The sequence below is a fragment of the Anguilla anguilla genome, chromosome 8 (assembly GCF_013347855.1).
Source record: "Anguilla anguilla isolate fAngAng1 chromosome 8, fAngAng1.pri, whole genome shotgun sequence".
In the NCBI taxonomy this organism is placed as follows: Eukaryota; Metazoa; Chordata; class Actinopteri; order Anguilliformes; family Anguillidae; genus Anguilla; species Anguilla anguilla.
The window spans coordinates 18,511,935-18,539,061 of record NC_049208.1 but is presented as its reverse complement, the minus strand read 5'-3'; the positions used below and the strand labels follow the sequence as shown (position 1 = coordinate 18,539,061).

The 27,127-nt window shown below is 39.8% G+C and overlaps 1 long non-coding RNA gene across 2 annotated transcripts in view; it reads left to right on the top strand.

Moving 5' to 3' along the window:
• The window catches only part of LOC118234400, a 98,182-nt gene that overhangs the window by 38,615 nt on the left and 32,440 nt on the right, over positions 1-27,127 (top strand). For both annotated transcript variants that reach the window (XR_004766661.1, XR_004766662.1), the window contains exon 2: positions 24,770-24,898. This is a non-coding gene — a long non-coding RNA (uncharacterized LOC118234400). The remainder of the gene's footprint in view (positions 1-24,769; positions 24,899-27,127) is intronic.

Below are 27,127 nucleotides of genomic sequence, written 5' to 3'. Positions count from 1 at the left end.
CTTCTTGCTAGTTTGCAACACATTTACGTTTGTGTACACAAAGACATTCAGACCAAAATGCGTGCACACACATGCAGGCCCGCATGCACACACACTATCACACACACACACACACACACAGTGCCAACCCTTCCAATCCTCTGACCCCATATTTTCATATGCTCAACTTCTGTGTAACAAAAGGATAAATATGAAATAGATTAAAGATACCTGAAAACATTAACCTCACAAATGTCCCAGTCACTCAGACCAAACCCTGCTTCTGTGACACCCGGCATAACAAGTACTCTTTTTGTTCTGAATACAGTGTCAGGGGGAACTGAGATAGCATTTAGTTGCTGTGAGTAATGGAATACTGTTATTAGCACCGACAGGGGAAAAGTGCAGTTTCACAAGAATGGTACATCACCCTGGCAAGGAATAAATTTGGGAGTTGAGTGACAGCCCAGGTCATGTGACCTGCTTTAGATAGATGAGATGGTGTTGACGAGAATAGTCAATGTCCTATGAAACCTGATACCTTGAGAAACTTGTTACAAGAGCTTTTCCCCCTTATATATTTCTCTTTCTGTGACCAGTTTTTGAAATAGTTTTGAGAGAAGGAGAGTGGAAGGGGAATGAAGGAAATGAAAAGGGAACAGGGGAATGGAATAGAAATAGAATAAAAGAGAATGGCTGGAATTAAAGGGGAATGGGGGATTGGAATGAAAGTGAATGGGGGAATGAAGGAATGGAATGAAAGTGGAATAAAAGGGAATGGGGCAATGAAAGGGGCATGGGGGAATGTAAACGGAATGATAGGGTAATGGAGTATTGGAATGAAAGGGGAATGGGGGAATGGAAATGGAATTAAATGGAATGAGGGAATGAAAGGGGAACGGGGGAATGGAAATGTAATAAAAGGGGAATGGGTGAATGGAAGGAAAGGGGTATGTGGGAATGAAAGGGGAATGAGAAGATGGAATAATTGTGAATCATCAGCTTTGCCCCATCAAAGTTAATGCCTTGGCCTGCGTCCATTGCTGCTGCCTTTTAGCCTGTGGCTCTGTGAATTTGAGCTGGAAGACTTTGTGTAAGAATTAAACCAAGGAAATGTCACACCCATATCAGCTTAAGAAAAGGTTAAAAGTTTCACCAAGCCCTTCGATTGGGGTTTCCTTTGCAGCCATCAGATAGTGCCCTGCTAGAATTAATCCTTTGGTGAAAGGAGCAAACGCTGAATGTTGGCACTCTTCTAAGCACGATTCCTCCTGCCTACAGTGATGTATGAGGATATGACACATGAGGATGTACTGTGTGCTAGTGTGTGTGTGTGTGTGTGTGTGTGTGTCTGTGTCTGTGTGTATGTGCGTGTGTGTAATATATACAGTACATGTAATTTTTCAGTGCTTGTCAGCTATTCACAGATTTCCTTCCTGAAAGCACAGGAATTATGCAGTAATTAACGGAGAATGGATTTTTATCTTGTGTTTTCATTTTCTTGATTATGTGATCCTTTCAGAAATACCTGGTGACAGAGCAAGAGACGCTGATTGTCAGCGGTTTGGATAAACAGGCCGTACGCTAGCAGAAGCGACAGAATGACAGCCTGGTTTTGGCAAAGGGGCTAGTTTACCGCTCTTTTTGCCGTTGCGTGTGAGCAGTGACCAGGAGAGGGCAGGCGGGGTGTTGAATTGCACGTGTAAGAGCACACACACTGCAGTATGATGCATGCGTGAGTGAAAGGTCTGGTCTGAGCAGGGTGGAGAGCAGCAGCAGCTCAGTTGCATCTGCATCTGTCTGGCAGGACTTCATAGAATCAGCAATTCAAAGTTCTGGATGACGGCTGACAGTTGGCTTTTTGTTTTTAATTTTTGTTTTTTGCAGAAGCTGTGGTGCTGTTGCTATAAGAACGCAGCTGCTACTGCTTTGCAGGAATAATTCAATCTAACTGCAATGCTGCAGTTTGTCCTTCGCTTAACCCTTATCTAGGAAAACTAACATAACATACCCTAAAGCTTGCTTTTTTATATGCTATCCATTCTTTTTGGCTACATATTTAAGTTAATTACTTTTCCCAATGGTTCAATGGGAGTGCCGCACCTGGGAACTGAACCTGCCGCCTTCGGGCTTCAAACCCAGTGCATTCACTGCAGCCTTGGGGCAGGTGTGCCTGGGGGGCAGACGAAAGTGAGTACTCCGCTTTCTGTACCAGATCTGCGCTTATGTGTGAACACACCCTGAACTCACAATATCCACACCAAAAAAACCTCATTTTATTTACATCTGTTGGACAACATGCTTCCTTTATTCACAGTATAATATTACTAGTATTTTAGGAAATTAAAAACATTAAGTACTCATTGTTAAATAAAGCAGAGATGAATAGTGCCCATCCATGGCACTTGGTTATAGTCTCAAGACTCACTTCCAATGGCTGTTCCTGAAGTTCACACTCACTTTGGCAAGAAGGCCTTTGTGTATTCTGTACTCTCTGCCTGGAATAGCCTTCAGAAAGAGCTGAAGCGTCAGGCCTTTGTCACTCTCAGTCAATTTAAAGCTATTGTAAAGAGGTTGGAAATAGATTCTGTTGGAAATGGTTTTAGCCGTGGTTTGAATGCTTTTGCGCCTGATTGAATTTTTGCACATTTTGCTTTTCCTTGTTCTTTTTGCATGTTTTTATGTTGTATTGTGTAAAATTAAATGCGTTGGCCTTCTTGGCCAGGTCTCTCGTAAAAAAGATTTTATTCACAATGCGACTAACCTGGTAAAATAAAGCTTAAATAAAAAAGGGAGTGCAGTCTTTTCTCCAGTAGAACTATAATTCTATATAACTGTTTACTGTAGAATATACAACAGCTTCATCTACTTCCTCTTGGCTGCATACATCTTATACATTTTTTATATGTGAGGAATTGGTTGGATGGTATAGACAATTTTTTTGAGGTCTTCTTCTGCACTGCCATTTAGTTAGAGGGGTTTGTTAATGTCACCTCTGTCTATCATTTCGATGACAAATCAGTGTTAAGTGAATTAGAAAGGACAGTGTGCAGGTTCTAGAGCCTCGCCACACTTACCCCACACCCTCATCCTCTCTCCTTCTCTCCTTCTCTGTGTAAAACAGCCGATGTTTCAGCCCTGCTCTCAGAACCATGTTTTTACACATTCCCTTTGTTCTCTCTCCTTCCCCCTCTCCTGCTCATGGGGCCGTCCATGCATCTGTGGGTGCTGCGCATTGCTTTGGGCAAGTGTGTTAGAGGAGAAGAGGACGATTCGCTGGGGAGAAAAAGGGCTTTGAGCTCATACAGTAGAAATTGGGGAGGGGGTGCGAGGGGGGTGGTGAGGCTTTGGAGAACTATGAGGGGAAAATTAAAGAAAATAAATATTATGTAAATAGTTTAACGCAGTCATTACAAGACCCTGCTTTTTCCTCATTTTGCTTTCTAGTACCACCTAGCCCCCTCTACAGCCCCACCCCCCCACTAAAAGCTTCAGCTTAAAGCCTGAGGGATGGTTTGATTTGCAGTGATATCATAAAATGGCCTCATGGTGCTAACAGGTTTAAGCTGAGCCTCTTTCTGTCTATCTGTCTGTCTTTTGGGAGGATGGGATGGTTGCCAGGTAACAGGACATGGCTCCTGTTTGATGCAGAAAGGTTGCCTTTATGACCTCTGCCCTAAGGCAGCAGCTTAACTGGCACAGGACTCGGACACCGGTGTGCCAGCCAAGGCCGTTGTCACACTGTGTATTATTGATGCGATTCAAACGCTGTTGTTGGATATATTCATAAATCCTTTTTTGCTGGTTCAGTTTAATTATCATTTTAATAGCATAGTCTCCTCATGAAATGAATTATTAATGAGATAATATATTGCCATGTTTAACACTCCAATTATAGTCGAGCTTTATGGTCACTAGAGTTCAGCTGGCCAGTCAAGATTAGCACAGCACCTTGATGCTGTGGTATAAAGCCAAGAATATAATGTAAAGTGCCATCTTCATTTTTTTCCTTTACTGAAAATAAATATATAAATTAAAATTCTGAAATAAATCAATAAAAACACAAGCAAATGTTCTGCACGGACCACTCCTGCACATCAGTATTTTTCCAGAATTTTCTCTCAGCTTTTTTAACAATCCCCATTCCTAATTTGACAACTGGCAAACAAAAACAGCACATGTCCAGAAATACTCTTGTTAAAGCTCGTTCCACAGTAAAATGCGCAGGTTCGTGGGTTAATAAAGCCATGGATTTAGTGGAGTCTGTGCATGTGTGTGAAAGCTTTGTGGCCCTGCTTGGATCCCCCACTCTCGCATGTTAGGCGGAGTTGAAGTCTGGGGGGCTGCAGATGCACAGAGATGCCAAGCTGAGGAATCAGGCAGGGGTTGATCCAGTTTAACTACCGTCACCTTGCTCACAGAATCCATTTTAAATTATCCTAGTGTGACTGCATAGTAAATGTAATCAGTTTGTTGCTATTTTGCTTGTAATGACTGCGTTATTTATTCTTCTTAATTCAAATTTCCCATTTCAAAGTTAACTTTAGAAATAAGAAAACTCGCCAAACTGAATATGTGGCCATGTACTGTGCACAGTGTGCCGCTTCTGCTGTTTGCCAGTGATTCTGAGGCTTTGGCTGAGGGTCCAAGAGGATTAAGCGAGAGGAAGGTCTTTACTTACCTCTGGGAATTCACCATTATGTTTAATCTTGTGGCTAATTGGCAACATCAGCGTCCTCCCTCCACAATACTGTACAGTAGCAGCTCATCCATATTTAACGCACTGCGCGTTGGGGGGGGATATCATGCTTCCCTGATGGCGTCCTTGGGGAATTCTCTCGTTCCAGCCCAAAGTGTGCACACACTTCTGGGGTCCAGCAGACCTCCAACCGCACCTTTGAGACGGGTCAAATAACTGAATCCATGCGGTAAATTTGAGAGGGTTCATTCATAACCTCATTGGTGTAAAATCTAATTTGGCAAGACAAGACTTGAGTGCATCCCTTTGAATTATAAATGATAAGTGTGAATTTAATTATGCAGCAGGGAATGTAAGACTTCATTCAGATAGTTACACACTTAATTTAACACTTGGTGTTAACTGCTAAGTAACGGCTTGGCTGTCAAAACAAAACAGGGTTCATATATGGTTCAGTTTATCCCCAGTCTTAGCAGTGCCAAAACCCCTATATTAAACTCCACATACAGCCAATATACAATATATATGCATATGTACATAGACATGTCATTGTTATGAGCTGAGATTGGTTTGTCATAAATGGCAGATATTCTTTTCAAAATTGTTGTGGCATTTATTTCCTTATAATCTCAGCTATGCATCAATACACACACACACACACACACACAGACATATATATATATATATATATATATATATATATATATATATATATATAGATAGATAGATAGATAGATAGAGAGATGACCAGTCAGAGAGAGTGATGATCCTTATTGACACATGTTGACACATTTTTTATCCTGAATTAGATGAGAAAGATGAATCCTAGTCTAATTGTCTAATATACTATTATTTTGATGTTTTAATAGTCTATTACTGTACTTAAAAACTGATACCAGCAGAAGCATACAACCTCATTGTCCGAATCTGTGGTGCTAAATGATTGTTCTTATCCTCACAGGGGTTTTCCGTTAGAAGCTCATTGGTGAGAAGGAACCGTTCATACTATTCAAAGGGTCATTCATCTGAACCAGAATGGAGAAACAGGCTGGGATAAGAGCCTGGGGTAACAGTCTGGGGTAACAGGAGCCACAGCATATCTGCCATTAAGTCATATTGAGGCGATGATCTGTTCACTGACTGATAATAATCAGCCACTTGGGCGTGTCTCAATAGCCCACACCCAGTCTAACTATACACCCCACCCCCACTGAGTGAAACCCTGGTATGCACCTATGACCACCCCACCCCCAGCCCAGCTTTATCCCCCTGCTTCCATCCAGCACCACCCTCTCCTACCACCTCCCCCATTCATTTCCATATCGTAAATATAACATTTGCATAAATTATGCAGATTGCAAGATATTTACCTTGGTTTATGTCACGGTCAAATAACTGCTGATCTTCCATTACATTGCAGTACACAGGAAAAGGTTGTTAATTCAACCCTAGCACACAGAGTTTACAGTGGTGTGAAAAAGTATTTTCCCCCTTCATGAATACCTCTATTATTGCATATTTGTCTCACTGAATGGTTTCCGATCTTTAGACAAAATGTAATATTAGACAGATGGAAAATGGGTACATTTTTTGATTATTTCATTTGAAAAAAGTTATCAAGCACCTGTATCACCCTTGTGAAAAAGTATTGCCCCTGTAGTTATTCAAGCAACCAAGTAATTGAAATTTAATTGATAATTAGATTCAGCTGATTGATCACAGCCAGGCTTGATTCCAGCCAGCCCTGCTGAATATAAACCTCATTCATATTGAATCTTATCATCAAAGTGAGGTAGTCACCACAAAGTTTCTACAAGCACAAAATCAAAGTTAATTCCATGAGATGACAAAAAACGTTGAAATATATCAGTCTGGAAATGGTTTCAAAGCCATTTCTAAAGCTCCCAGACTCCACCGAAACAGTGAGAGCTATTATTTCCAAATGGAGAACACTTAGAACAGTGGGGAATCTTCCCAGGAGTGCCCAACCTGCCATAATTTCTCCAAGGACACATGGAGAACTCATCCAGGAAGTCACAAAAGATCCCAGAAGGACATCCAAAGAACTACTGGTTTCTCTAGCCTCAAGTAAGGTCAATGCTCATGACTCCTCAATAAGAAAGATACCAGGCAAAAAATGGGATTTGTGGGAGGGTAGCAAGGCGGAAACCACTGCTAACAAAGTGAAGTATCAATGCTGGTCTCACATTTACAAAAAAAGCACCTGGATGATCCCCAAGCCCTTTGGCATTATGTTCTATGGACAGATGAGCCAAAAGTGGAACATTTAGGACAACACAGGTCCCATTATATCTGGTATATAGCACATATAGCATTTCACAGTAAGAACCTCATACCAACAGTCAAACATGGTGGTGGTAGTGTGATCGTATGGGGATGCATTGCTGCCTCAAGACCTGGATGGCATTATTGAAGGAATCATGAATTCTGTACGCTGTACCAGAAAATTCTTAGGGAGAATGTCTGGTCATATGTCAATGAGCTGAAGCATTCTTTGTGTAACGAAACAAAATGAAAATGGTGGAGTAGCCTGAAGTCAAAGTCCTGAGTTGAACCAAACCCAATAGAGATGCTGTGCCGAGACCTGAAGCAATAATTTGGGATTTCAGGATGGGGAAAATGATTTCCGCCCATACTCTATAGGAGTAAATTGACTCTATAGGAGTAAATTGACTCTATAGGAGTAAATTGACTCTATAGGAGTAAAATTTACATTGAATATTTTCCTATATAAGTGTTTAAATTCACTTTTGTTCAGGCATTCACGCAGGTATTATTATGTTGCTTTCCAATGTGCCTATGCCACAGTTCATGCACAATGTACAGTAGCTCTAAGACTTCTAACAATGCTGGAAAATCATTTTTTTTTTTTTTTTTTTTTGCTGAGACTGTAAATCTGTGGTGTGGGCTTAAATAAATCCTGAAAGGGGCTTTTGAAATGTGGAATGAGCCAGCAGGGTTATATCCAGGGAGTTTTGCTGTTTAAAAACCCGTCATTAATGCCGTCCTTTGTTTTGCCAATTTATAAGTTGTGATCTGTGGATTAGGATGAGTGCAGAGGCCAGGATGGTTTCAAAATGCCTCTCAGCCACAAAGGGTCTGCTTGTGCACTGCAGCAATAAGCCTTAAAAACAGAGAGCAGGAAAGGTTGCCCACATTCGCGATATCGTGAGAACTTAATGAAACTTTTATAACTCTCGAAATGTTTATGACCCCCCCTGCACTCGCCAGCTTGTCTCTCCAGTTAGTGAATGATTACCAGGGCATGCTGGCTGCAGCTGGGTGGGGGGCATTCAGGCATGCAGGCTCCAGTCCTAATGCCAGTCCACAGTTTCTCTTTCCCACACTTAGCCATTCTGTTCTTCCTGTCACATCGCCATGCTCTGAGAAGGAACCACCAGCACTTGCTGTCTCTAAGTTGTGCTCTGCAACAAAAAACCTCCATTCTCCACTTTTAAAAATATACGTTCTGTGGATGTATTTCATAATATTTTTAAAAGTGTATTGCTTGCAAATGCATAACATTAAGTTCTTTTAGTGTAAACCCAATTTCTGTGATGGTGGCTTCTTGTGTCCTGAGATTTTTGTGGAATGGTCTGTAACTTCCCATTAGGTCAAAAGACCAGAATGAGCCTTAACGATCCTAATTTTTGACTGACCTATATATATTTCTGGGCTGACCTTTGACCTCTGCTTTCAGGTCCTCTCAAGCTATCATTTTCTGCCTGCTCCCCCCACCCACTGCCATGTGTAACTGTGATCGCATTGTCTAGCTATTTGTCTCTCCGTGGGAGATTAATGTGGCTAATAAAGTCTACTTGAGTTCAGTTAATGAGATGCATTCCCCATGGGCCAGTGAAGAAACACCACAAACAGACTGTTGGCGTGTGAATATGGTTAGTGTGGAGAGGGCCTGACCCTGCTCAATCTGCATCACAGAGGATGGATGAGGCTTCCCTTTCCCGCTTTACACAGAAAAGTTGTTTTTTTCTGTCAATGTTTTCCCCTAGGAAAGGAAATAAGGAACTCCTGTGGACATTCCATTCCTGATTGGCAGGTGGCAGTTTCATTTCTGCTCTGCTGATGCTGAAAGATCACTTGCAAAATATCAGCATGCGTGAATGAGGCCAAGCGTATTGCTCGTTCTCTCTTTCTTTACAAGTGGGTGTCATTCTTTCTGAAATGAATCCCTCTTTTGTTTTCTTTCACTCCCTGTCTCCGTCTTTTTATTTCCCCCACTTTCAAGTTTAGGAATATTTTTGTTTGCATAGCATGAATTTATTTTTATTTGACAGTCAGGGTACAGAATGTGAGTGTATTTTTCACTGGCTAGCAATATCCCGGGCAGTAAAAAATCAGAATCTGCCTGCAAATCAAACATAAATTAAGATCATGCAAAAACAGAATGCAGAAGATCAGAAAAAAACTATGAGCTTTCTTACAGCCAAGAAAATGGCGATCTTATCCATTCATATCTATGTGAATATTCCAAACCAATGTTGAAAAGAGCAAGATTTTAATTAGAACAGAGATTTTAAAAAGATTGTAAATGTGTCATCTTCAAAAAACAAAATATTCCCATTTTAAAGGCATGTCTCTTTGTCATTTTATATAATCATATTTATTAGAATCTTTTTAAAAAATTAATAGAGGTAAACACATTTGTGTAAATGCCCAAGAAGGCTGCATTCACAATAATATTCCATCTATATATATCTGGAATCATGTTATCATTTGCATAACAATGTTAATATTACTGGAAACCCAGTTATGGAGGAAAACCTTGTCAGATAATTAGCACACTTTGGCAAAGGCAAGGCAGCCTTGCATTAATGAAAAGTGTATCATCACAACATTATATCACATGGTTTATATTATTCATGACTCTGATACAAATCAAATGTAAATACATAATAAAACATAATAATACATAATGCCAAGGTACTTCCTGCGCAGGTTATTGCTGTGATTATTATTTGCCATATTATTAATGTAATAACTATAATTATCAGTACATGATTAGTATTGACAATGCGGGCACTATGTCACTTTCTAGATTAATCATTTAACCAAATTAGGTAATGTTTTTATGACAAAAATTTTTTTATCACTCTTTTGTGTGGGCCAATGAGGAAGCGGGCACCACATCACAAATTCAAGATGGGGGACTGGTGGGTTCACAGTTTTGTGTTTTTAGCATGTGTTTTTTTTAGGATAAAGCTTATGTAATTCCTAAACCCAGAGAAAGGCACTCACGCCTCGGCTCCGATAAGGCCGGACCTGATGCAGCATATCAGGCCCTGTGAGGGTATTTAACACTACCCTGTGAGGGTATTTAACACTACCCTGTGAGGGTATTTAACACTACCCTGTGCGGGTATTTAACACTACCCTGTGAGGGTATTTAATACTACCCTGTGCGGGTATTTAACACTACCCTGTGAGAGTATTTAACACTACCCTGTGCGGGTATTTAACACTACCTTGTGAGGGTATTTAACACAACCCTGTGCGGGTATTTAACACTACCCTGTGAGGGTATTTAACACTACCCTGTGCGGGTATTTAACACTACCCTGTGAGGGTATTTAATACTACCCTGTGCGGGTATTTAACACTACCCTGTGAGAGTATTTAACACTACCCTGTGCGGGTATTTAACACTACCTTGTGAGGGTATTTAACACAACCCTGTGCGGGTATTTAACACTACCCTGTGAGGGTATTTAACACTACCCTGTGAGAGTATTTAACACTACCTTGTGAGGGTATTTAACACAACCCTGTGCGGGTATTTAACACTACCCTGTGAGGGTATTTAACACTACCCTGTGCGGGTATTTAACACTACCTTGTGAGGGTATTTAACACTACCCTGTGAGGGTATTTAACACTACCCTGTGAGAGTATTTAAACCAGGATAGTGGACGACTGCAGCACAAGCTTGTGTTGTGTTTCAGTGGTTTTCCCATTGGCCAATGTGATTTACTATACACTTTTATTTTCTTTTGTAATGTGTTTGTTATTGTGGTGAGTTTCTACATTGTTCTGACTTTGACTCAATGGAAAGATGCGTTGATCCCTAACAATTCAAGTGGCCAAGCTGTATTAATAATAGTAATATGAAGCATTTCTGTTATAAAGGAGGGTTCCATTGAAACAGCAAAGCATGTAAACTGAGGAGAATGGAAACTGTTGAATGCTGTGTGATGTAGAGGTACAGCAAGGTCTCGAAAAGATGACAGACTACGTCAGAGAAGTCCCTCTTCCCCACATGTTCAAATTTGCAGTCCTTCTGTTCCTGTGTTTTGGCTATCTCACCAGATAAATTATGTTACGTGGTCATAATAGTCTACAACCCGCAGTTCTGCAAAAACATCACTTACAGGCATCATGACTCTATGGAAAGTCTGGCCGGTGAATCATAAGATGGAAAGCTCTTGTTGTTTCATATAACAACGAGAGCATCTTTTGCATCTTTTTATCCGCACAGTTGTATGTTGTTTTTCTGCCTTGGTGACTTAAAACAGGGCATGTGCACAAACAAAAGACTCATGCTGCCTGGTTTTGCGGAGAACTGCATGGGCACAGCACGGCACAGCTTGCATATGCACTGTGTAGGCCGGCTGCATGCTGAGGCTGAGTTAATGTACTTCAATCCCCAGCATGGCGCTGTGGTGTGAACCAGCCGCCTGAGAGACGAGCAGTCTCAGCCTTGCAGCCACCGACTCATTTATCTCTGCCTGTTTCAAATACAGATCCGGTTCACCACAGTGACTGCCAGAAATCACAACCAAATTTCTCTGGGCACATCAATGCAGAACACCAGTTTTCCCACCTGTGAGCTTAAAGCTGGGATCGTGCCACAGTCTGGAGCCCCTTCGTGTTCAGTTAGGCCAGCTGGGAGCAAGCTCACATGATGCAAATAATATGTTAACATGGCCTCCAAATGCACCACACCTTCTGCACACAAACCTGTCTGTACAAGCAACCTGTCTGTGCTGTGAGCTCTAAATCAAAATAAGCAAATCCTTGTGAGATCAAAGAGATATCACAGTTTAGTTACGTCACGCTGATTAATCAATCAATCCTACTCTAGGTGATCCCTCATTTTAAAATTTGCGCTCTTGGAAAAACACATCAATATATCACTCAGTGAAATCCAAAATGCATGTCATTTCCATGTAATATATATTAAAATATACAGCATGAGTTAAAAGAACATTGTGCATGCAATTGTATATGCAATTTATTTTCTGTATATATTGTAGCGCATATTGCATTGGTAAACTGCATTGAATTTCATACATCAAGTTCCAGAATTGTCTTTTGTAAATTGAATACTACCCCAGTTTGGGTCAGCAGTTTACAACTATTATTGTGGCTCACATTTCTAAGAAGTAGAGGTCAAACTGTCAGTGGCTTATGAGCAGTGGCTTATCTGCATGATCCTGTACAAAGTGAGTAATGAAATGCCTGAACTTAGAACTCCTAAGTCTCCACAGTACTGTACATTTACATCTGGGAAGCAGTCTGCAGGTTTTGAATTAAAGGCAAATGTAGCAAATTTTGACGCAAATCATATTAACGGCATGTCAAAGATAATGAACATCAATAAGCACCAGGGACATCAAGCTCTCGGGTCTGTTATAGCTGTTAAAAATATATATCGCAGTGTGTGCTTAAAAGAGCCATCTGGTGTCCAGTATTTCCAGACCAGAATATCTGGTTTTGAAGGATGGGTTTTCAAGATACAGAGACAGGTGCAATTATGCTTCCCCCAACACCTGACAGTCCAAACACCAAGTGAAATGTGATATAGAGTAATGGTGTTGTGATGGATTATTAATAAACAAGCAATATCAATTCATATCATTGCTGCTAGATACTGCCATTATCACAGCTTGTGTAGGTAAACTACGGGCATCCAAGCAACACGAGGGGTCATCAGTGTGTAATAGGACAGGTGGCCCTGGACGAGACCATGGTCTCACAAATGATGTTACTGTTTTTCTTATACATTTACTTAACTTATGTTGTTGTCCACAACAACTCATAAATGGCATTTTACATAGTATCCATTAATGTAGGCTGATATTTTAATGAAGCAGAAGATGTTGGTTCCTTTCTCATTGCACAAAGGTACAAACCTGCAATATTCTAGTTGCTGTGCCATGTGCCACTGCCCAGTCTTGCTCTAATGTTGAGTAAACTCTTCTTATGGTGTGTTAATTACTGCTTAATGTAGTTATAATGATGTACAGTACTGGCTTGTGCCCTAGTGTAGTCAGAGGAGTTAGGTAGTCCTGCTGGGACATGTTGCACATGCCAAACATACAGCACATGACCAGACAACCTGTCCCCTGTAAAGAGCTGTCATGTTACCATGGAGATGGCTACGCTCCCACTCAGCTTATACGGCTTATAGAATTCTACAGCATTCAATCACAGGAGAGAGATGTCCAGAGAACTTACAGATTCAAGTCAGACTCTTAGGTGACAGTAATGAAAGCTCATTTGTTGAACATCAGAAATGAATCAAATTGATTTAATTCAGAATTCCTTCCTGTCATGGGGGCAAAAATGAGTAAAAAAAGATATTTATTTTTCTTTAGTGCACAGTTATTTTTATAAATGTAATTACAGATTAAATTTGGCTATATCCTCACAATACTTGATTTGGGACATCAAAATCAAAGACTAACCCTTTAGTTATGCTTTCCTAAACATAACCCTAAACCCTAACCCTAACACTAATCATAATTCTAACCCTATTCAAGGGTTAATCCCTTGAAACCTGCTTTAGTATGTGCATTTTGGAAAATGATGGATGAAAAATGATCAGATATCGATTCAACCAAAGAACTGCAAGGAAATTAGTTTGAAGTAATTTCTTGTGAGAAATATATTTCAGAGAAATGTTTTTTTAAATGCGTAAGGCCATTGTCCTACAAACCAAAAAGAAATGTAGTCATCTTAGTCGTCATTATCATTTTCATGAACCTGAAATTGGGTGGAGATATGCTGTGCTGTTGAATTACTCACTGATTTGAACCAAATGATTCTGATAGGTTCATATAAATCGATATATAGTGATTGTCAGTGTGTGATGCTTCATTGTGGGGTTCATGAAACGTTATTCCTCACTCATCTTTATACTACTCTTCTATTAAGCAAAAGTGTTCTCAATTGCATGCATAGAATTTTATCACTTGTTTTTCAAGTGCTGTTAGCATGTCCCACCGCATCCATAAACGTGTTCTTTTATTTTACCCTGACAAACAATTTTGCCATTGTTTCCTTGCTACCATTGGTCGTTTATTGATACTTTTTCACCAAAACAGGATGCTCTACAGACTGGTAACGCTTATAATGAATAAAGATGTCCTTCTAGTCACATTCATCCTCTGGGTTAACTGGAAGATCCTGTTGGGCCGTGTGTTCTGTTGAGAGCGCTTTTTAAAACTGTCAGGACTGTACGTAATGCCATTTAAGCCTCTGTTCCCGCCTGTGAGTGTTGAGATGAAAGAAGCTCTTGGCAAGTGTCAGAGGAGTGACGAGTTCTGCGGAAGAAAGCTGCTTTCAGGATGTAAACTTAAAACAATAAGACGCGAGTTATATTTTCCATCCCCTGCAATGCAGTGAGAGAACGGAAATGGTGTCACAGATGCGCTATTTGTGATATTTGGTTTCAAAACTTGGTTTCAAATCATTTTTATTATTTGTCAGAATTTTGTGTAATATGTGGAAAATCTAAAAACTAAAATATTGTTTGGAAATGAATCCCAATAATTAGAATGTGGGATATTTCCTTAAGTCTCTAGCATCATGGGATCTGAAATATTTCAGATTTCAGTCCAGTCTACTGTTTATGGGAAATTCTACAGGACACAAACTCTTTAGAGCTATAAATGGGTCCGTGGTCTGTGTAAGTGCAGGTAATTTCTATGGACACGCACTCTCATCTTTCTCAAGTGCACAGTTTTATTTTTTAAATGTTTTTTTTGGGGGGGGGGGCAGGGGTGGTGAGCTGAATTTTGAGAATGTATTTAATAATTCATGATCATCTTTCTTTGCGTTTGATCTTGGATCGAAAGCACATGGAATGATCCAAACACGGCTGAGATGTGCTGCATTTTCTAGTTGTGCGGATTTTTCATCGCTCCACAGGCTTTCAACTCAAGTTCATACACGTACCGTTAAATGGAAATATGGACTCTCTCCATAACAAGTGTGAGAGTCATTTAGTGTAATTAAGGGGAAAGGGCATTTATGCTTTATGATGAAAATAAATGGGTTGCACTGTAAAAATGAATCATCAAACTGAAAGGATCATTTGATCGTATCTATAGATTTATGGTTCAGATATGCCTCCAAGAAAAATTTTGAACACTACAAAAGCTTTGAACGCAATTGTGTTTGGTTGTGGAGGTTAATATTCCCTCGCTTGTGGAATGTGCATACCGGAGTCAAGACCTGTCAGTCAGCTTGTCAGGTGTACCAGATCTAAGCTTTACTGTACATGCAAATCAAGGACGTGAACCAATAACAAGGTTGACATTGTGTACTCAAATTGCTTCTAATAATTAAGCAATGGCTGGCAGTGTACCCTGATGTTTTTCCTCTTTAAAGATGAAAGAATTTTATCTAATGTCTAACACAAGGCCGTTAACCATGTTCAACATTTGGGGGGGGGGGGGATGGAGTATTTTAAAAAGATACATTTTTAGAAGTTTTAAGTGAATCTTAGTGTTAATGAGAACATGTTTGCAGTAATACTACAAGAGTATTTATTTAATAATTTCTGTTGATTTAGATATATTCTTACTCTGTTGAAAAACATTCAGCTGGTAACTAGATGATGGTACCCATAGCAACTATGGCTTATAGCAATTTCATCTTACACTATATGAATCGTTTGCGTATGTTGGTTGCCTTGGTCTATCATAATAAAGTGTAATTGTATTCATGTGTATTTTATGCCCTTCAAGATAAGACAATTTTTGGAGTCCTTAGATTTCAGGATCTATGGCAAGCATGAATAAACGTGTCTCCTTAACTTTGACAGGTACATTTGAGAAAGCTTTTTTTGTCACAAATGTAATTTTGAAGATGGCTAAACTCACTGTGTGTAAAAAGAAGAACAAAAATTTGCATACAATCATAAGTCAATGTTGCCTCAGAAAGATGGACTGAATCAGTCCCTTTGCTTCCATGGTGTTATTCTTTTCTTATTGTATTTGTCCAAAAAGATTTTTCTCGTGGCTCATATATTTTCAGTATTGCATGCACCAAATGTGTTCAGACCTGTTCAAACAAAGCAACATTGCATCTCAGAGCTATAAAATCAAACAACAAAACAAATGTGCCTCAAGTTTTACTCAGACATAACGTTAAATATTCATTTGTTTTCCTGGAAAATTATTTTCCCCTTTGAGTAGAGCTGCGGCTCTGAGAATGAAGTTTCAATAGAAAATAGATCAATAAACAATTGATCAATAATTGATCAATAATCAATAAAAAGTGGGCTGATAAGCATTGGTGTTCTATGTGGAAGAACACCACTACACTCACGCATGCATGCACACACGCACATGCGCGCACACACACACATAAGCATCCTCGAAGGTTACGCTTACACTTGTCATACCACATGATGTCATCATTTTGGAAAGTATCAGTGGAAAAACAAAATATGAAGCATCAAATTGTCTCTGGTTGCCTCTGTCTACTTCCCAAACAGGAAGACAAGACTAATTAATAACACTTTATTTAACTAGGACTGAGAAAACAGCTAGCAGAGGGAGATGGTGCTTCTTGATCTGTAGTAATTATGAAAGAAGTCAGTTATTTGATTTTATAGTTTTGTCAGGGGTGGCATCACCAGGTGCAGACTATGTCAAACTTTGTGCCTGATTCAGAATTGGCATGATAGTTATTTTGCAGATGCAAACAAGACCATCAATATGCATAGATGCAAATAAGACCATCAATAGAGCCATAAATAAATTGCATGCTAAAATGTGAAACTGCTTTGCTCAGACAAAAAACATCTATTACAGCCAAATCATTGATACTCTGAACACATCCTCTGGTATATGATGCAAAAAACACATGTTAATAAGATCACAACCTGTAATTATGCAATGTGCTAAAACAGGAATGCTGTGATTTGTAGTTCATTACACCAAGCCCCAGAGACAAGGAAATTTTCAATACAAATCAAGCCACCTGCGTATCATCCCCATTAATGTGTGTCCAATATTCATACTTTATTGCTGCTTCTGACTTATGACCTTAGATTCTTCGTTCTACCCTTTCCATTTAGTTTGGGGCCGGCAGTAAATGTCTAATGACCAAAATGGAGTCACTTGCTTACCCCTCTTCAACAGACTCTTGCAGTCACATCTTGAAACCTGCAGCTATAACTGTTCATTCCACACATATAATGCTTTCATACCCTTTCATACAGACACGCCAAGCATTCCTGTGAAATGGTTTTCTCTGATTAATCCCTCATAAAATAAGTGAAAACAGTGGTTTTTCACCACCCCTTTAATCTTACTTGGTCATTTTCCTCTTATGTCATTTTTTATTGGTTCTGTTGCTCAGCACCAATATCTTTTTAATTCAATGTTTAGCTATACATTTTGAATTCTTTGTAAATTATGTTGAGAACTGCTTTATTTTCTGTGACTAATGTTGATCTGGTATTAAGAGTCGGTTATAAGTAGTTTGTGGTTCAGTCATTTATTATTTAAGGATTAGCATGTTGTTTTCATACATACAGCAAAGGCTACATCATGGTTGTCAGGTTTAGCCTATTTAGTTAGGATCTAACATCACAGATAAAAGGCATATAACTCATTTGATGTCAAACTCAGACACAACAGGATCCAGAGTGTTTCCTAGGTTTCTTTCAAGCTTCCTTTCAGATTTTCTTGTAAATTATGTCATTTACATTTCCTTGAAATGACTCATGATTAGATTAGCATTATTATTAACATTATTATATCATTGTGGTGTAGTGGTCACCCACAATTAAATTCTGCAAAAAGAAAATCTGATCTTGGGTGTTTCTGTATGTGTGTGGGGATGGGATGGAGATCACAAAAATTAAGGTAGTATAGGTTCTTTTGTCCAGATACAGCAGCACACTGCCACCTAGTGAAATAAAAACTCCCACCTACCCCTGCCAATTCCACCTTTAATTAGGCACCAACAAGGGTGTTCTCACAGCAACCAGGTCTCTCTCTGTACAATAAGGGAGGGGGTGTGGGAGAGAGAGGAGAGCAAGGGAGAGAGGGAGGCGCAGAGAGAGAGAGAGAAAGAGAGTGAGAGGGAGAGGGAGAGAGGGAGAGAGAGAGAGCGAGAAAGAGAGAGAGAGAGAGAGAGAGAGCGAGGGGGAGGCTGCATTGACTCAGATCCTCCCACACCACACAATTACCTCCCCATACAGTTCAGCTCCATTAACAATGAAACAGAAGCTGACAGGCTGGTTAACCTTGGAGGCAGCTGGCAGTAATCCCCTGTCATTTGCTGTGAACTTTACTAAAGGTTACCAAGCCACCACTTTGCTGAATCCACAGCCTCTGCTTGGGCTCGGTCTCTCAGAAGTTTGGTAAAGAACACAGATCCAAAAATATTACGTGTGAATTTAAGTTATGTGAGGAATAACCGATATTTCCATACAATTGTCAAAACATACTATACTGTACATACCGTAGGATACAGCAAGCCTCATACATATACAGTGAGCTCCATAATGTTTGGGATATATATATATATATATATATATATATACACACACCCTCACCGGCCACTTCATTAAGTGACAGGAGTGGCACCCAGTGTGGTCTTTTGCTGCTGTAGCCCATCTGCTTCAAGGTTTCACGTGGTGTGCGTTCAGAGATGCTCTTCAGCTCGAACCAGTCTGGCCATTCTCCTCTGACCTCTGCCATCAACAAGGCATTTTCGCCCAGAGAACTGCCGCTCACTGGATATTTTCTCTTTTTGGGACCATTCTCTAGAGATAGCTGTGTGTGAAAATCCCAGTAGATCAGCAGTTTCTGAAATACTCAAACCAGCCGGTCTGGCACCAACAACCATGCCACGTTCAAAGTCACTTAAATCACCTTTCTTCCCCATTCTGATGCTTGGTTTGAGCAGATCGTCTTGACCATGTCTACATGCCTAAATGCATTTAGTTGCTGCCACTTGATTGGCTGATTAGATATTTGCGCTAACGGATGCAGTTTGCAGTTGAACTGGTGGACCTAATGAAGTGGCCGGTGAGTATATATATATATATATATATATGGCTCTGTACTCCACAATTTTAGATTTGTAATCAAGTAATTTGTATTTGGTTAAAGTGTGGATTCTCAGGGGTATTTTTATACATTGGGATTTACTGTGTAATAACCCCCCCATTTCAGGGCACCATAATGTTTGGGATGAATTGCTTTACAGGTGTTTCTTATTAGACAGATGTTTTCAGTTGCTTCCTGAGAGCTGGCAGTATCTAGTCTTGATTCTAGGCTTTTGATTGCATTTGGAGTCTGTTAATAGCATTTTCAACATGGGGACCAGAGTTGTGCCAATGAAAGTCAAGGAAGCTATTATAAGGCTGAGAAATAAGAAAAAACAGCCAGAGACATAGGCCAAACCTTAGATTCACCAGTATCAATAGTTTGGAACATCATTAAGAAGATGAGAACTGGTAAGCTCAGTAATCACAAAGGGCTTGGTAGGCCAAGGGATATCTCTATGGTTGATGACCAAAGAATTCTGACCATAATTAAGAAAAACACATACCGGTCCAACAGATCAGAAACACTCTTCAGGAGGCAGGTGTGGATGTGTCCATGAATTCTGTCCACAGAAGACTTCGCACAAAGAACCATGGAAGTTGCACTACAAACCACTAGTTAATCACAAAAACAGAATGGCCTGGTTACAGTTTGCTATGACTGCCACAGATACTGGTTCACTTATCTTCATGTATGATGTAACTGCTGATAGCAGCAGTATGCATTCTGAAGTTTATAGAATCATCTGCTCAAATTCAACCAAATGCTTCCAAACTCATTGGATGGCACTTCATTCTACAGCAAGACAATGATCCAAGCATATTGCTAAAAAAATAAAGGAGTTTTTCAAAGCCAAAAACTGTTTTCCAATTGAGTATGCATTTCATATGCTGAAGAGAAAAATTACCGTAAGGCAACTAGCCTCCGAAACAAGCAGGAGCTGAAGATGGCTGCAGTACAGGCCTGGCAGGGCATCACTGGACAATGTTCAGCACCTGGTGATGTCTATGGGTCACAAACTAAAAGCAGTCATTACACGCAAAGGATATTCAACAATGTACTAAACATGGCTACTTTCACTTGTGTAACATTAATATGTCCCAAATGGGGGGTCTTTGTATAAAAATGTGCTGTCATTTCTAAATGGAGCAAACAACGTATATGCAAATGGCCGTATATACACTTGTGAATTGTTTGCAAATATAAAATTGTGAAGTACTGAGCCAAATGAGGAAAAATATGTCTTTGTCCAAAACATTATGAAGCCCACTGCATATATTTTCCTAAATGACATATACTGTGAAATATATTTACATGTTTCTGTATCATGATTTTTCATATGCTTTGACTTACGATCAAAATTTCCTTATATTTTGATCTTGTACTTTACTTTTTATTTATGTGTTTTTTGATGAGGGGAAACCAGTGGGACGGAACACACATTTCAGTTTTCTTTTTAGGCCTGTGACCGATTACATTTGTATATCAGGGGACCTTCCTTACATTTATGATAATGGATGTTACTGAAACTCACTCGCACGTGCAGTGAGAGAGAAAGAAAGAGAGACAGAGAGAGCAAGAACAAAACTGGTTTTATGTAAATTAATTTGAAGTAAGATGACAGAGCACCATGCGGGCCACTTTAAGGTCCCATGATCCCCCCTCCCAGAAAACCCCAACTGTGCTGTGCGGCAGCTGTGCTGAAGCGAGCGTGGCCGTTGAGGGCAAACAGACGGCAGAGACACTCTCCGTCAGGACGCCGGCAGGCTCGGGCAGGCAGGAATTCCGTCAGATGGGGAGCAGGGCTGCGTATGGGGTGAGTCACTCCTAGCCGAGCTAGAGGAGTGCCTTTCCCATGTCAAACACAACTCACTGTGTTATTTATTAGCTTAGCATACGCCCTCATTCCGTCTAATATCTGATGTACTATTCGTCCATACAAGTGGATATTTACTGTTACCACAAGTGTTGATTGGAAAATATCCTGTTTGAACAGGCAAGCAATTTTATGGAATTCATTAATGTTCAGTGACTGTATCACGGTCATGCAGAAGGTGTGCACAGTGCCTACTCAGGAGAAGGAGCACAGGAAAATAACTAATTATTAGAATCATCATTGAAACAATACTAGATGCCATGATATGTTTCCCGGGATACTTTTTGAAAGGCAATTCACTTGCTTGTGCACTTATACTTTTACATACCAGCTGGATCTTTACTGAAGAATTTCAGCTTTAGCATGTCGCTCAAGGATACAACTTTGGTATCTCATGTGGGATTAAGGTGTGAGGTTAACTACAGATCATTTTGCAAACAGCAGCCCAAGGTGCCATTTAGATTAAATGAGATGAGTTCTGGAGGCCAGCTTTATGCAACAGGAAGAGGAAGGAATAAAATATCTTGCCTACTGAGAGTGCTTCCCTTTCAGAGAATATCAGTTTGTCCGGTGTACGTTCCTCTCTGTTATTACTATTATATCAATGTACATTAATTTAAAAAAAATGTAAAATCAATTATTGGAACCTATAATGCTATTCTTTGCCTTACTGAACTGTGTAAATATCTGGTTCAGCATTGATAAATTTTTTGATTTGTTAGGATTAAAATAAAACCGTAATAGTAATCCACAGTGTATTCCATTATTATTATTGTTCATAATAATAATAATAATAATAATAATAGAATTCTGTAGAATAATCTTGTATAAATGATTGCTCTCTGCATAAATTCCATATAAACAGATAAGGGTATGTGAATTTTCAATTGAAAATATTCAATTTGATCTCTCTATTGCTAGGGGTGTTCATTCATCAAGGGACAACTCAATATTTTCCCTGCCTTCTCACTTTGCCAGTCTTGTCCAAAACACAGTGAGGATCTACTGAAGCTAAAGACAGAGAGGAGTTCTTCTGCAAAACACCTGGCTCCAGCTTTTGCGATTCAGCCTTTGTGTATTTTGACAGCGGCTGCACAAACCCAGGTCCTGTGCTTGGGCACAGAGCTTACCAGCAACAGCCATTTTCTCAGCACATTAACAGCCAGTGCATTTGTGTCTGTATGTCTATGTGAATATAGAGAAGTCAAAGCCACTCTAGGTATAATAGCTCAGTAGCCTGGTGTTCTGAACTACATTGTTCTGTCTCTTCATCGTTCAATAGAAGACCAAATATACTATCAACATCACTGTCACAGTCTGCTTGCTGACTGGTTGTGTTTTTCCAATTGTCCAAAATATAAAATATGGCTATCCCATCTGAAGCCCACCTTCACAAATTCACATTTCTGATCAATGTACACAGCACCGAGGAGAGTCACATTCAGTTCTCTCACACAGAATCATTTAAACATGAGCGAATAAAGGCGGCCCAAAATGTAATTAAAAAAGGGTAACCCTTCATCCCATCTGCAATGTGCACGTAGCCCTGGGCTTTTTATTTTCCATAAAGAGGTCACACGCTGTGCAGCAACTCTTCCCCACAGCCAATAGGAAACTGTTACCCACATCCTGCAAAGACTCCCTGCCCTACATTTACAGCTGTGAGCGGCTGCAGGATCATTACACTGGGCTGCTGCCCATTCAAACACATTCAAACACTGTGCATAGTGCTGACATACATCTGGTGTCATCTTTCACATTAAAAACACATACTCTGAATTCAATAAGGATCAGCAGCATTGTTATTGGTCATATAGTGCTTCTTAGTGTCAGTAGGAATATGTACATTGAAATACTCAGGGGTACATAATGTGTATACATTACATTATATTACACACATATGCACACACTCTATAGGGGGATATGTGTTCTCACTGTTATCCAATTAGGCCTATGTTTTATGTACCGAACTATTACTAAAAGGACTGAATGAATGATTAATATTTTTATAAGAGAAAAAATGAATATTTTCTTGGACTTGAACTTGAATAATTGTCAATAATTGTTAACAGGGTTTCGCTGAGAAAACTGGTAACCTAAATCTCAAAATACTCGCCAGCAACTATTCATAATTCTGCCACGTCCCTTCTAGTGTAGTTCAGAATTGTGACAGTTTTGCAGCCACTAGGAAGGTCAGACACAAATTCAAAGTCAACATGAAAGCACAAAAATCATCTCTGGCGAAAAAATCTATATAAAAATCTATACAGTTGCAGGGGCAGAGAGACTAGAATCTAAATAGTTCAATCTGCACCATAGTACTATTCTGCCACTATTGGGGACATACTATTGGAACCAATCCGTTACTTTTCTTCGAGAATGTACTAAAGATAACCCTTTCTTTGAAGGCTACTGTACAGTGCACCTTCGTAAGTATTTCATGAGCATTGATACACATTCCATAGACAGGGGTTCATCAGACTGAGATTCAGGGACCTCTGAGGGTCTATGAAGGAGTCCCAGGGGATGCCATTTTCCCAGTGAATTAACTGTTTGTGTTTTATTGTTTCATAGAGTACATATTTTAGACATACAGGATATAATATGATCATTCATATTATTTAAACGGTATATTGTCCTAAAAAGAAAAATGACTTGTATAGATCAATCTCACTGTTGGCTCTGTATAATGTGCTTTACAGCCTGAAGTTGCCGAATGTGTTCAAATATTAATAAGGATTTGTTTGCTAGTTACATCCATAAATGGTATTATTCATATGGGTTTTAATAATACTCAAAAACAACTTTAATATAACAGCATATTGACCACACTTATGAAAATGTACCAAGGCAATAGCAAATTCATACATTGCTTGATACCTATTGCTGCTTACAAATAAAAATAGGTTATACTGAGGGAAACCATCCAAAATAACGCCCTAATGTAACAGAAAAAAAGAATTAATCTGGCTCTAACACACACACACACGCACACACACACACATATAGCCTTGTGTTTTGCATTCTCCATTTTTTAAGACAGAGAAAGCTTCTGTTTAATGCGCAAGTTATTTTAACTGACACCGCATCCACTGCAAATGCAGCCAGAGGGGGAAGCCCAGTCCACACTCCCAATGCCTCGATAAACTCTGACAGGAGGAGCGGCAATGAGACAAACATCAGCTGACAGCCCCATTCTGATCACAACCTGGGCTCAAGGTCAAAGAGCCGCCCACAGCCATGGCCACATCCGCTCATGGGTGTGAAGCAAGGGATTCTGGGTAACAGGCTCTGCAGTAAAGAGATTATTGCTAAGATCTTGGAAGTGATGGGAGAAAGTCAGCTTACTGTGAATCTCCCTCATTCTCTTATCTATGTCATTTAAAACATTTATTAATGTAAAAACAGAGTGGGGTGATTCGTTTAAATATCAGTCATAGTGCGACAAGCCCAAATATCATGTCATGTTTATTTAATTTCTGTACTCTTCAGTTAACGGGAACAGCTAGTGTAAATGCGTTCCCAGTAAAGTCTGCGTGATCGGGGTGACAGAGAACTGCTGATAGACAGCTGTGCACTTTCAGGAGTCTGGGCCATATTTCTGTCTTATGCGCAGATGTGCATCATGCATGCGCTCCCATAAATGCATTTCAGAGTTCATGATCATGTCCGTGTTACAGATGTGGTGGCACATGTCCAGTCGCTCTCCCTGGAAACCACATAAGCTCAGATGAGCCCTCTCTCCTTTCCGCTTACACTGCACCCATAACACAGCCTCGTCCTCCACATCATCTGTCCCAATGCACCGCCCTGCTTTTTTTTCCATCTTTTCTTTGGCAAACTTAAACACATCAGAGTTTTTTTCTGAAACATGTTTTTCAGACAAACGGGCTGCTGGGCCGTTCTGCTGTCACGCACTGTTGCCCCCAAAGACTCGCGCCCGAAAGGAATTGCAGGAAATTCCTCTCTCTCCTGGGCCTGTCGGAAGAGTCATCAGCTGTGCTGACTCAGGTGAGTCTTCCCTCAGATCAGAGACAGGAGCAGCCTAATGAAATGGAACCTTGCAGAGCCTGTGCAGTCCACTGACCCCAGCGCTGGCGAAAATGCATCCGATTGGCTGGTGTCGGATCAGCTGTATGAATGCACAACAACTCCAGAGGGAGATTTAGCAGAAAAAATGCCCTCTCTCCTAGTAATGTCACTGCTTTTTTAAAAATAATTTACTGCTATATTATGACAGAACAATGACACAGCTGAAAATAAATTTCAATAATAATAATAATGTATTTCATTTTAGGCACTCCTATTGGTAAAAATAATTCAGCCTGCGAGACATTCAACCCCTTTGTCTCGGTATTGATAATAGTTTTACAGCTGAAATGTAAAAAATGCAATGTTTCCAGGGTTTCACTTTCTACTGGAAATCAGCTAAAGCGCTTTAGAAATAACATGGATTCAATATCAAGTACAGACCTGCATAAGCCCATAGGTTCATAATGATGCGCCAATAGAGAAATGAGGGCTTTAAGTTCCAAGCAGATCTATTTTGGGATGACTATAGGGTATAAGTAGGGTATAAAACATGAAAGTAACCATGGGAAACACTTGCCATTGGTTAAGACCTTAAATCTGGAATGACTGCAAGAAGGCATTGTCTTTATAAAGACATTTGCATGAGAAGTTGTTACACCTAATCTGGGTGCTCCTTCATCTTCATGTTCGTCATCATTTAAAACAATGTTACTACTTTTATTACTGCTACTCATCATCATCATAATCAGCATATGTTATTTTATTATTTAAAATACAGTAAAACAAAAACAATAAATTCATCATGGATTTCATTTAATTTCATATAGTTTATTTGGTAGGGACAATGGAAGTTAACATAGTACCACTTCAGCTCGTTACAAACAAGTTGATGTAACTGATGTACCGCATACAGTGATTATAGCTATTGCTAGTTTCCAACTCCTGTCCCTATTTAGGCTTTTAATAAGAAAAAAGAAATTCAAAAACATACAATTATAGAACATTATTTAAAGAAGAGGAAAAAAATCAAATCATGAAGTAATTAAACATGCATACAGCTCTGATTTTGCTTCAGCCAGCCTTTAACATTTTTATTAAAAACCTTAATATTTTGAGTTAATTTTATTTTGGGTGGCACCATGTTCCACAATTGAGAGCCCTTTATGGAAAAACCTGACTGCCCAAAGGAGGTCTTGCGGCATGCGATTTTACAATTGCCACTTGCTGTGCCCCTGGTGATCGTACTACTATTTTGCCTGCTTATAAACTTGCATAAAATATCTGGTGCTAAGTTTTGTAAACATTTAGAAAACCAATTTAACGTACAAAAATTTAAAGAAATTATCAAAACTGAGCAAATTATACTGCTTTATTTGCTCTTTCCAACTACAAAAGATCTTTCAATGTAATATTCCACTCTGAGACACAATAGCAATACTACAGGCAGCTGAGAGTTGAGTCACATTAATCAAAATGGCTGAGAGTGCTATTGATTTTCTCATGCATTTCCCTGTGCTGTTCACAGTGGCTCTGCAGTACTTCTGACCTATAAGAATGCTGAGAATGAAGCAATGGGAGGTGCCCGTAGAGTGACCTCTGACCCCCTCAGCTGACCCTTAAACGTGTGCAATGCCTCTATCTACATAGAGCAATTGAGGCTGTGGGAAAACCAGCACATGAGCCTTTTGCTGCACACTGCCCACTTTTTTAGCACCACTCTTCCAGAGTGAAGACTGGGCCTTCATAGGGGCTGATGGTTTTCACATGTTCTGCACAAGCTTCCTGTCCATGTCTAAGATGCTAAAGGATGAGCTTCCTCCTGTCTCTCAGCAAATGATAGAAGCCCTAGGAGACACAGGTGAGCACACCCACCTTTGTCTGATGCATTACATCATAACCAATTTTAGTCGGAAGTGATGAACGTACAGTAAGAAGAGCAGGAACAGCAGCTTGTTTCTTCTTAACACCTGCCAACTGATCTGGGATCAGATTTTACAGTGGTAATTCTGTCTGTTAACCATGATGTGAGGCTGATCCAGGGTCAGTGGCTGGGGGCAGTATCTGGGCGGAGCGTCACGCGCAGTAAGCGGGATGTAAACATGAGGGACAGGCAGGTGTTTCAGGTGTTTATCACTCAGTGAGTCAACAGACTGTGTGAATGGAATGAACAGATGCTCACTGACAAAATGTTTTTAAGATAACAAATTC